Genomic DNA, 12,694 nt, shown 5'->3' with positions numbered 1-12,694 from the left:
CTTATCATCTTTCATCAGATACAGTAGGTACTCATTCATCTATTCAACTAATATTTATAGACCACCTACTACGTGCCAGGCATTCTTCTAGGCCCAAGGATAGAGCAGGAAGCCCAACGAAGTCCTCGATCTCATGAAGCTTCTTTTCTAGTGAGGGAGACAGTCAGAAGGCAAACAAACAAATGGATACACATCACATGGGGTAGGTGCTAAGGAGAGAAATCAGGTAAAAATGTGTTAACTTGAAACAGACCTTTATTTTGGTCCAGATGTACAAAATAGACCAGATGAATATTCATGAACGTGGGTCATTATTCTGTCCCCAGGGAGGCCACTGTTGCAGAGAACAATCCATGTTCCAGCCAAGAGAGGGCAGCGGTGTGCAAGCCATATTTCTGTGCACTGGGCTCAGAGGAGAGCATCTCAGCTAGCAACCTGGAAACAACCCCAGTCATTGTCCAGGAAGCAAAATTACCCAATAACCCCCAAGAGGAAGGACCTCGTAACAGTTTTTTATTATTAAATTGCCGCTAGGCCATAAGAATACTTCTACGATGTGGAGAAGTTTCTTTCCATACTTGTGCAGAACCAGTAGTCTAGCCTAATAGACGACAGAGTCCAATTTCTTAACAAAAAAGTGATTTTTTTCCAGGCTTTATCTGAGGTTGAATTAATGAGCTACTCACACAGAAATGAGAATTCAGTTACTTCTCAGAGCCTGAGGAGATTTTACTTGGAATGTTGGCACCACTCCCCGGTCCCTGAACTAAGCAGGATTTGATACATGACGTAGTCAGTTGTTTTGACACAATGTAGATCCGGACATAGTATGTTGCTTAACAGAGATATGTTCCCAGAAATGCGTTGTTAGGCGATTTCCTCCTTGTGCGAACATCATAGAGTGCACTTACACAAACCTAGATGGTGTATATACCTAGGCTATATGGTACTAATCATATGGGACCACCGCCACATGTGCAGTCCGTTGTTGACCAAAATGTCCTTCTGCAGCACGTGACTGTGACTGTAGTCACTGAGAGAAAGGGGCCCAGGAAGCCTGGCTGGATCTGTGGAGGAAGAGAGCAGAGAGAAATAATAACTTAGATTCTTTACCACTCACAAACCTGCAGCAGTGATCCTATTGTTAACATATCCTAGAATTCAGAGTAGGCATCTAGTTGTATCTGACTTCAATCAGTATTAACAAGGTTTCAGTAAAACTCAGGACCCACAAAATCACCAATTATAAAAATACGTCCTGCCTCCATATGCCCCCACAATATCCAGCAAACGAAGGAAAAACTCAAAACATATTTTTTACTGAAAGGCAGAGGGCAGGCATCTGATAAACCTTCTCCTACCTGGCGTGCCCTCTTCCTGGAGTAGACTTGAGTTAACAGCTCAGTGGTTCGGCCTCTACAATCATCTCCCAGAGTCATTTATGTTGCCTGCTGGCTTCACGTGCCTGCAGGTGCTAGGTAGAAAAACACGCGTCCAATGGAAGCAAGAATTTTAATAATCACTACCATTTACTGAGCACTTTCTTTGTACTGTGCTCTACTATTCACACGTTATATTATTTAGCCCCCCACCACCATGACCACCTGCCAAATAATGAGGTGGACGTTCGTACCCATTTTAATACGAGGTTCAGAAAGTTTCAGTAAGTGGATGGGTAACTAGCCAAGCTGGCATTTCAGGCTATCCACAAAAAGCCATAAAACCAAGACTTAAATCACAACCTAATTCTTATTTGATGGAATTCTTATTTGATGGGGGGCAAACATTTTTGAGATACATAGCTTCTGTGGAAAATGAAGGGCATTGTAACTTGGAGATCCATGGCTCGGAGCCCTGGAGATGAGGACCTGATGGAGTGGCCCAGCAACCTGGAGAAGATGAGAAAAGACAGATGAACTTTCATTTTCTTTTCCATGCTTTTATGTGTCTACATAGTGTACCCATTATTAAAATCATCCTTCAGAAAAGAAACTGGCAATCCCCATAATAGTGGGGTATTTTATGTCATTGTTTTCTTTTCCTTTGTGATCATGAAACATCCGTTTTTGATCTGTATTTGTTCAAAGACCTTATATCTCTCAGATGGAACAGGAAAATATCATCAAAGGCCACTGGCATATACGAGCACTTAGTGAGTTAGGAAGCGTGTATTTATACAACAGAGAGCTGAAACAGCTCCAACAGTACCCCATCTTATCTTCCCAATGTCCCGCATCCGTATTCTGTTGCTTAGACACCCTTGAGAAGGCTATTTTGGTGAGTCACAGTAGACAGAAGCTTCTGGGTCCCCAGGGAAATCTCCGGTTCAAGCGGAGGGCGTATCCAGGAGACACTGGGAAGTATCTGTGTCTGGCGCAGTGGCACCCCCTCTGGAGGATCGGAGAAGGACCGGCCGGCTTCCTTAAAAGGAATCATTAGTCAACCGTGCAGAATCTACTCCCCAGGGGGCATGAAGCCCTTTTCACTTTAGTGGCGAACAAACACTCTGACGTGCTCCTGTGCAAAGCTTGGTTAAAAGAAAGCAGACGTTTCCTCTTGCAGTAACAGTATCAATCGGCCACAGTTTTACGGAACTTTGTACTGTAACAAACACTTTCACACCCATTATCATCTCATTTAATTAAAATGAATGGACCAGCGGAACGAAAGCAAAATAATTCTTTTCTCAAAAATAACTGTGAATGAGCCGATGGTTTCTGTTCATTAGGGCGCTGCACTGCTCATTACACCCGGGTGATTAGTGTCACCTCTGCTACCAGCCTCTTGTGGTCCTTGTGCTTCCTTGGGGAGAAAGCGAACCTTAAAGAAAATCAACCTGGAGAACTGAGCCCGGCTTAGTGTCACTGGCAGTGATGTGACTTGGCTTCCTTGTGGATAAGTGTGTTTTTCTGGGTCACTTATTTTGATTGAGTGCTCTTGAAGGTCAGTCCTCAACAAGTGCCAGCCATGGGGCAAGTCATGGAATCGCCTTCATTCCCAGAAAGAAAAAGCTCATTACACAGTATACAGAAAGACACGTTTCAGAAGATTGGGTAAAAACAGGGCTCTGTTGCCTGCTGCACAGCAAAACTCAACCAAAGTGCCAGTGGGCATCTCCCTGGTCCACATGCCCTGTGAGCTGCCAGCTGCCTCATCGCCCACACCCTTCCTTGTGCAGAGTCTCCTGTCCTCTGGCCTCCTAGCCTTCCCTCCAGCTCCCTTTACATCTTGTCCTTTTCTTCTCAGGGCCTTGCACTTTTCTCTTGCCTTCTCCAATCTTGTCTCCTCACACCCACTCATTCATTCATACTGACTGAGCAGCTGCAATGTGTCAGACACTGTTCTAGTGCTGGAGTTACAGCAGGAACAAACAAAGCCCATACCCTTATGTTCTTTACATTCCAGTCAGAGAGACAGACAGGAAACAGACATGCATATAATAAACATACTACTAGGTAGTGAACAGTGCTGCAAAGACAAATAACATGGAAATAGGATAAGACAGATGGGAGATTTGAGATAGGGCAATGGTTCTCAATCGGGAGATTTTTGCCTCCCATGGGACGTTTCCCAATGTCTGGAAACACTTTTTATCACTACAACTGTGAAAGCCCTACTGGCATCGGGTGGGTAGAGGCCAGAGATGCTGCTCAACATCCTACAATGCACAGGAAAGCCCCACCCAACAAAGGAACATGCAGCCCAAAATGTCACTGGGGCTGGAGGCAAAAGCCACATGGTGTCTTGAACAGGGAAAGTTAAATATAAAGAATTATTAACTGGGGATCAATAAGGAGAGGGATTGGCTAGTGAGAATTAAAGAGAGTTCTAAAGAATCCAGGAGCAGTACCTGTAAGCTGAGCTAGACCAGCCAAGGAAGGGCCCACGCCCAGAGCTGAGATCTGGACTTCCTTGGAGAGGCCAGAGCTGCAGCTCACTGACTGGAAGGGAAGTCACTGCCTGACCTGCTGCAAATCTGCCCCCTCAGGTGCCAGAGGAGGCTGCTGGTGGCTGAGCCCTGCTGGAAAGGGAACTGGAGAAGAAGGCTCTGAAGAAGCCCAGGGCTGCCGCAGCCAAATGGTAGAGAAAGTGCACTCTGCAGGAGCCGGACGCTGGAGGACACTGTGCCACCACCACACAAGTCAACCCCTGGAGGAAGCGTGCTCAGCAGGAGCCCAGCGCTGAAGAAGGCCACAGGATGTGAGGCCAACAGGTGGGTACATGGAGGGAGTTCAAGAGACAGGATTGCAGTGCTGGCTGGCTGGCTGGCAGGACAGTGCACAGCCTGGAGTGGGTAGTGTCTGCGTGGGCGTGTGGGACCCTGTGAGATGGTTGCCAGGCAAGGGCCTGGGCCAGGGCTGCGAGCTCACCAAGGATCTGTACGCTCTGCACCTGCGCTGCTGAATACACTGCAGTAGGAGCAAGGAAAGGCAAATCTACATCAGCACCAGAACCAGGAAAAGACCCCTCCAGCATCCTCTACTGACAAAACTTAACATCAAACTGCTGAACAGGAGAAAAGCTCTTAAAGAGTCTGTGCCGTTATGGCAGAGCAGGAGCAGGCACTGAAAGGTGAATTTGGATTTGGGAGGCAATAAATCGGTAATTGTCACATGGCGGACTTCGGGACAGTGGGAATTGTTGGGGCGGGGGAGGTAATGTGGTCTCTGACTTCAAAACCTTAAAAATATCTGTTCAAAAGAACTCTTGTAACATATCTTTCTAGGCATAGAAGGAAGAAAAAAAGTCACTTTTGTCCCCATCCCACCCACCTCAGTTTCTCATAGCCTCAAAATTGTAGAGGTGGGCAAGACCTTAAAGGTCAAGTCTAACTCACCCATTTTATAGATGAGAAAAAAGAGGCCCAGAGAGCCTAAATGCGGGCAGAATTTGTAGCACTTTATGGACTGGGGCGTGCCTGTTGGGCCTAGTGGTGAGAAGAGCTCAGAGGCAGAGGGCAACACTGAGTGGAGAGCTCTTAGAAGGGGTAGACTTAGGGAGGCAGGGGGTGCAATCCGTTCACCTTCAAGGGCTCTGGGAGAGTCCCTGCGGCAGACTACCCAATAATTTCTTATTTATGTATTTGCTTATTTCCTTTTTCTTTTCTTCTCCCGCTCAATATACTTTCTATGAGTGCAGGCTCTGTGTCTATCTGCTTCTTCTCCATAGCCCTGGTCCCTGAACCCTTTCCAGGCACTGAGCAGGAGCTCAGCAAATGCTGGAGAGCTCACCACCTCCACAGGCCAAATGCTCCCTCGGTAGCTCAGAGGTCGTGATGAGAATCCAGTCTCTGCCTGTTCGTCTCGGTGCCTCTTATTCAGGTAGAAATCCCCACTACAGTTAAAACACAGATACAGTTAAACACAGCAGCTACTTATTTTTATTGTTGCCTTTATCAGTAACAATATATTTTAAAGGGTATAGAAATCAACAGTAAACGAGGGCTTTCATAGACATCACTGGATTCTTTCCAATGTATTATCAAACTCTTTCCTAATCATGAACATTCCATTGTTATTGTTAATTGCCTATTAGTTGGGCCTTTTGTCTTGTCCCAAAGGATTGGGCTGAACCTGGTAGAATCAATGCTGGAGGGGACAGCACCGGGTTGGGAAGGTCTTGGGACCAAATATAACCAGAAGGATGTACACTCAGGTGACCTGAGTACAGCCAGGACAGAGCCAAGGTTGTTATCAAGAGAATCCAATTTCACGGCCCGAGACCACACAGCACCTCACATCAAATCCAAAAAAAGAAGGATGGAAACCAGAGAATGAGCAGCAATGTCTTAACTGGGAGAATCCAAATAAGGTGTCACGTTTGAGGACAGAAGGGTTCAGCATGAATTTGTAAAAGTAGAAGAGCAATCTCTCTATTTGGTGCCAAATGTAGGCAGGCTGGGAGATTAAAAGAACCAACAGACTGGGCCCCGAGAGTCACCGCACTGGCCCTGAGGGGAAGAAACGTGGAAGACATGCATTTTGATAGAGGATTAAGTCTGATAGGAGCATGCAGCCTTCTTCTCTGAAGGTTTATCATCACTTGCTTTTAATCCTACAAAGAGCTTTAATGTGGGGTGAGAAGCTGTGTAAACATTCAATAAACAGCATGTCTTTGCCACTTTTAAATAATTATACTAAAGCAAAAGCCTTTTGACGAGAGAAAATGGAAACTTTATATAAAACGGGCAGTTGAGATAATGTCCTAAACAATTCAGACAGAAACTAACAAATAACCAGGCGCGGAGAAGGAAGCACGTACTGAGTCTAAAGAAGATTGTTTTTTTCACCCATTCTTTCATTCAGCAAGTCCTGGTATCGCTCTAAACACCTGTCTTCACGAGAGAATTCTATTGCTTGTGCAGATACAGCCCTTTCTCTCTCCATACCCAAGGGAACTGCCCATTGCAGGGTTCAACTACCGAGATCTACAGAAGCAGTTGGGCCAAGGCATTCTCTCCTCACTTGCTCTTGGCAGCCGGTTTGGGCAAGTGTCCCCAATGCCTTATCAATGCAGCTCAGGAGTCAGGACGAAGTGACTTCACCAGGCCTGGAGAAGAATTGCTAATCAGGATGGTTTCAGAGCATCTCTTCAGATGCTTAATAATAAATGTTTCTGTTGGCCATGCCCTCCCCAATACTGATGCAGCGAAGGATGATGAAATCGAGACTCCCATCCTGGTGACAGAATTACTGCCCATGACCCCAGCTCTACTCAAGTAATTGGCTTTTACACAACCTGTTTAAAAGAGGACCTATGACAAATCTCTCAAAGGCCAGTGGAAACAGGCACAATCTGTTTTAAAATTTCAGTAAAGAAAAAAATAACGCCACAGAGTAACAGAACATACAAGATTAATGATCTCCCTACACTGCAGGGAGAAATCAACACCAGCTAGGGGACAGATCTGTCAGAGGCAATGAATGCCATGGGCAAAGACTGCTGATAAGTTCATTCTGTGCAGAATTTGAAATATGACTTACAGATGTACACAGCACATACAGGAGCGTATAAACACCCCCAGAACACTCATGGTCTAGCTGTAGAATGCAATTTGGGGGGATGGGGGCTTTTATTTTATCCTGTGCTCTTGTTGCCATGCAATTCATAGGGTATAAAGTAGAAAAATTACGAATATTAGTTTTTTTGAAGTAGTAATGAAGGAAATGTGTTTGTAATATGCATTTTCAAAATAAAACCATCTCAAAAAGTCAACTTCTTATTTACAAAGACACTTTATTTAAATATTTTAGAAGTACAAATATACCAAGTATATATTATTTCCATGTAATGCCTCATATATTCATCATATTAAAACTGAAGCTGGTGAGGGAGTCCAGTTTAAATTTCGTTGGTATGTTGGACGGCACATGCTCCCAGCCTCCCCACTGTATCAGGCGGAAGTTTCTATATTGACAGCATGGTTACCTGGAAGGAGAAAATAAATTCAAAGTATGTTAATGTGGTTTGATTCCTATGATGTCAGACTAACATAACTGATTTTAAAATATTTTTACCAGCCATTTGACTAAATTACTTTAGAATTTAAATTCACAAATAATCTAATAAAACTAGGGTTTGAATCATAAGTCATCTAAATGTAGACAGCATTTAACATCCTTGCCCAAGCCTTTTACCAAAGCTTATCATATTCAGCTCAATGAATGGTCCCAGCTTTCCCCTCTCCCTGGGCATCCTCGTGATCATAGCAGTCCAGAAGCAAAGGGGTCATCGCCTAAAAAGGAAAGGAAAAGAAAGCAAGAGGGCAAAGATTACCCACAAATTAGAGCAGTTAACGGCCAGCCGGGGTCCTCGAATCTTTGACTATGAGAACTACATAATTGCTTGGAGCTTCAGTGCAGAGCAGCAAAATGAAGGGCTCCAGGTCACCCAACTGGTTGATTCCTCTCCCAAGCTCTACTGGAAGACGTCAGATTTAACAACAAAAACAAAACGAACACAAACTGTGGAGAGGGAGCCTCCAAACCATGAGTTAGCTCCAGTCCCAACTAGATCTCATGTGGCAGCCAGAGTGTAAATCCAGATGAACAAAGAGGCTTTCCCAGCAACGATCAGCAAAAATTAAATCTCAAGTTTATGATTTTAGCCTGCAAAGTTTGTAAGAATGGCAAAAGGAGGGAATGACTTTATACTTCAGAAATGAGGAGTACCCCAGCTCATTTATAGATAGAAGGGTCAGATCAAAACATGTAGCTGGGTGCTTCTAACCTGAAATTTTTATCAGAAAATGAGAAAAAGAGGAATTCTCCTGAATACTTGTAGTTTCTAGACCCTGGGGAGAAAGGAAAACATGTTAGAGAAGTTTCAGATAATACTTTCTTATTGTAAAATGAGTTATAGGGGTGTGTGTGTGTGTGTGTGTGTGTGTGTATGTGCGTGTGTGCAGAGAGATACTTTTCTTGTCAGCATTTCTCCTTTCTCTTTCCATCTCTATGTGTTTCTGTCTCCACCCAGCCAGCCATCACTCCCCTCCTCGATACCACCAGGCCCACTTCAACTTCTCCCAGATGACTATAAGCTAGAAAAAAACAAATTCTTATCATTTGTTTTTGTATTTGAATAATTTCAAAAGAATATGACACTCTCCAGGGTTTTTTTCTGATGGTTTCGGGAGCCCTTCATAGAGATTTGGTTCTCCACGCTCCATTCTCCTACGAATACATCACGAAATCATTAGAGTGGGACGAAATGAACTTCCCTTTCTTGGAGAAGAGAAAAATAATCAAACGTTGATACTTCAGTATTTTGTTTACATACACAATGGTTTTGATTTCTCCAGAGCTCACTTTCATCTCAAGTCATCCTAACCTTTGAGTGCCCACCGCCTGCACGTGGGCCCTTCAGCTGGAAAGGAAAGATACACTGAGCTGTCTCCTTGGTGATGGTGATGAGTGGGTGAGGGATCACACAGAGCCGCTCCCCCAGAAGAGAAGCACTGCGAAGGGGGAGGGGTCGCGGGCATAGCCCCACGAAGCCTATCATCCGACTCTCCGTTTTCACAATCAGTCCTGTCCAGAAGTGTGAAGATTTTTCTCTACTTCACTTTTCTTGCGTGTGGTCTAGTACACATAACTTTCGCCAAAGCATGTACTTGTCATCAAGCTCATGCTTCAAGAATTAGCTTTAGAAATGAAACAAACTATATATATATAAAATATACAATATTATATACATATATATACAATATTAATATGTTGTATAATATTACATATATCAAGTGCATACTTCAAGAATTAGCTTTAGAGGGAGGCTGGCCCAGTGCTGTAGCAGTTAAGTTAGCATGCTCCACTTCAGTGGCCCGGGATTTGCCAGTTCAGATCCTGGGCGCAGACCTACATACCACTCATCAAGCCATGCTGTGGTAGCATCCCACATAGAAGAACTAGAAGGACTTACAACTAGGATATACAACTAGGTACAGGGGCTTTGGGGAGGAAGAAAAAAAATGAGGAAGATTGGCAACAGATGTTAGCTTAGGGCCAATCTTCCTCACCAAAAGAAAAAGAATAAGCTTTAGAAACAAACCACGTGTATTATATATAACATTGTATATATAAAATAGAATATATGTATTCTAGTTTCCACGTATCACAAGGAGAGACTGATGTGCTTTGCCGTAGAAAGCTGTGCTGATGTGCAGTCTGTCTTCTCATGAAAGATGGGGCTCCAGTAAGCTTCAAGACAGAAAATCAGCAGAAGAGAGGTTTTACTGATCCTAGAAGAAAACCTTGATCTCATGCTTATTCAGCATTTGTCAGGAGAAATAACCATGCAAAAACCACCCTAATCTCTGTGGCTTCATACAGTATAGATTTATTCCTTGCTCAAGTCACATCCAGAGCAGACTGGTGGCTTTCTTCTGAGAGATGACTCAGGAATCTAAGTTCTTTCCATCTTGAGTTGCCACCGTCTTAAACACATGGCCTTCAAAGCCGTCAGAGATGGAGAAGAGAGAACATGGACTGTTGCACACGGGATTTCATGTCAGGCCTAGAAGGAGCTTACATCTCTTCTAGCCACATTCCATTGGCCAAAACCCAGTCATAGGGCCCCACCTAATTACAAGAGAAGCTGGGACATGCATTCTCCCAGTGTGCCAGGGGGAGAAAAGAAGATCAACAGGTAGCCAATCTCCACCACAGGTGATGTTTTCCTCAATCTATTAGGTCATAAAACTTTGTGCTAAATAAGCAAAGGTAAGAGAGAAGAAAGAGAAGAGCTGAACAAGAACTTTTGTTAGTCTGAGAAAATAACGTGGGGATGAGGGGGTCCAGGACCATCCTTGACAGGGTGGGGGATTCCAGCAGGAAACAAATCACACTGTGTACCCCCTACACACCTGTGCCCCTCTTGTGTTCCCCACCTTAGGGAAGAGCACCACCATCCACCCAGTTGCCCAAGCCAGACTCTCTCTCCCCTACCTCCCACTTCCAGAGCTCCCACCCTGCTGATTCCATCTCCTGGCTCTTTCTCAAGTTCATCCCTCTTTCTTTATTCCACTGTCATTGCCTTAGCCCAGGCTCATCCTTGCTCCCTGTACTTCTGCAACAGCCTCCTACCTGGTACCCCCGCCCTCTGGCTAGTCTTGCCCCATCCCGTCTATTCTACATGCTGCCATCAGAGTACTCTTTCTAAAACATAAAGCTGATCACGTCAGTCCCCTGCTTAAAATGCTGTAATCGTTCCCATTGCCTTCAGAATGAAATTCAGAATCCTTGGTGTGACCAGCGAGGCCTCACATAACTGGCATCTTGCTTGGTCCTCCAACCTCACCCCTCGCCATTGCCCCTGCTCTCTAAGACCCCACTTGCACAATATACTACAGCCAAACATTACCGCTCATGGTTCCACTTGAGGAACCACTCAAGCTACCACTTGAGGAACACAAGTTCCATCTTCTCCGGAGATGGGCTCATCTCCTCCCTCTGCCTCCAACTCCTGCCCACTTGAATTCTCCCCACTCCTCATCTTACTTCCCACTTGTCTCTGATACAGTGAATGTAATGCTCCTCTGCAGTGAAGCAGAAAACAATGATTTGAACGTGGTGCCGCCATTCGTTGGGAAGTGAAAATCTGACCAGTCTTAACATCATAGCCCTAGGTCATTTTTCGGCAAGGACTGGGGTCAAAGTATTGCTATTAGGAGGAATGCGTCTTGTCTCCTACAGACTAGACCAGGGGGTTCTGCCAGAGAAGCACTCCACAGAGCAACCCCCTAAGTTTTGTTTTATATACCTTACGCGAACAGCTGGCCCTGGCGTAACCGAGACCTCAGAGGCCCCCTCCCCTCTTCCCCCTCTCCATGGATCCGACCCCATCTCTGCCCTCTCTCCTAGAAGTCTTCAGGAACCAAAAAAAAATGGAGACACCACTGACATCCAGCTGAGGTCTGCCATAGCAGAGTTTGCAAGTCTCAAGAAAGACTCGGGACTGGAACTCAGTTATCCCGTGGGGAAGCTTGTTGCGTCCTGAAGGAGGAGGCGTGGGCATCAGGCAGTCAGGCCTTAACAGGGGCTGTAGAACGACCATAAGGAGGGCCAGGGGCATGAGAGGTTGAAGAAACGAGAATACTCCAAAGGCATAATCAGTGAATCCTCTGCTGACAGCCCAAGGAGGGGAAAAACAGCTGGCCAGTGCATCCACGCTCAATGGAAGGAGCGGCACCATCTCTGTGGGACTTCTAACAGGCGCCCTGAACCAAGTTTGTGACCCCAAGCCTCTCATCGCCTGCAGGCTACACAAGCGGGCTAAGAATGATTAGGCAGAAGAGTGGAGGGGAGGATTTCTGGCGTCTGGGGGGCTGTGTGCTCCCTCCCGCTGGCAGGAAAGGAGGGGGTCTGTCTCCCTTCCTGAAGCCAGGTGAGGGGACTTCAATGGAATTGCCTAGAGAACCTGATGTGCCCCGGGAGTCTGGAGCACCCAGATAGAGACTGGTGCCTAACCCCTGCCAGCAGCATTCTGAAAACAAAAATCTGACCAGAGGCACCCTTGATGTGAGAGCAAGGAGAGAAAGCAGGCTGCGGGGGGAGTGGTCTGCTTTCCTAAAGCTTGGAGGGGTGAATGAGTGTTTCCCGTGGACCAGAGTGGACCCTGCAGGTCATGAGGCTCGAGCTGTCTTGAAAGGGACCTTCCCAAGCGGCCTGCCTGCAGCAGGAAGTGACCCCAAAAGAACAGTCTGTGAAGGGTGAACCTTCAGAAAGAGAAGCTGACAAGGAAAATAAAAATGATCAGTCTGAGGGGGCACCACCTGCACTGCTGCACACCCCCAAAGGGGACTCCCCAGGTGGACATTTTCAAAGAACTCATAAAAATCAGAGCTAGAGTTTGGGCATCTGGCCCTCTCAGAGGCAGGCAAGGACGAGGGCTCCTGTGCCCCGTCTCTCCTCTCCTCCTCTCCCTCACCAGGGAGTGGGAGATGAGTGGAAGAACGAAGAAGAGGAAATCCTGAAGAAGCAGACCCCACTGCTATTCTCCCCAGGGCGGGCTTCCAATTGAGAAGCTTTAAACTGGAAACACCAAAGCTTCGATATTAGACTCGACTATACTTTTTAAACCTAAAAGTGAGACTGCTCATTAAGATCTAAAACTGAGCAGGAAAGCTATGGGATCGGACAGATATGTCAGAAAGTTGGAGAAGAAAGGGTGTGGATGCGAGGGAGGAAGCAACAGGATT

At 45.7% G+C, this 12,694-nt stretch overlaps 1 protein-coding gene across 4 annotated transcripts in view; it reads right to left on the bottom strand.

Annotated features, from left to right (window-relative positions):
- Positions 1–7,216: 7,216 nt before the first annotated feature.
- Positions 7,217–12,694, bottom strand: part of RNF182 (ring finger protein 182) — a 113,691-nt gene continuing 108,213 nt past the window's right edge. For 3 of the 4 annotated variants that reach the window (XR_002802138.2, XR_011429514.1, XR_289068.4), the window contains exons 3-4: positions 7,638–7,735; positions 7,217–7,428 (exon numbers count right to left, since the gene is read on the bottom strand). The gene's annotated coding sequence lies outside the window, so the exon portion shown is untranslated. The remainder of the gene's footprint in view (positions 7,429–7,637; positions 7,736–12,694) is intronic. The other variant, XR_011429515.1, reaches the window with a different exon arrangement.

The sequence above is a fragment of the Equus caballus genome, chromosome 20, assembly GCF_041296265.1.
Source record: "Equus caballus isolate H_3958 breed thoroughbred chromosome 20, TB-T2T, whole genome shotgun sequence".
In the NCBI taxonomy this organism is placed as follows: Eukaryota; Metazoa; Chordata; class Mammalia; order Perissodactyla; family Equidae; genus Equus; species Equus caballus.
This window is presented reverse-complemented; position numbering and strand designations above follow the sequence as displayed.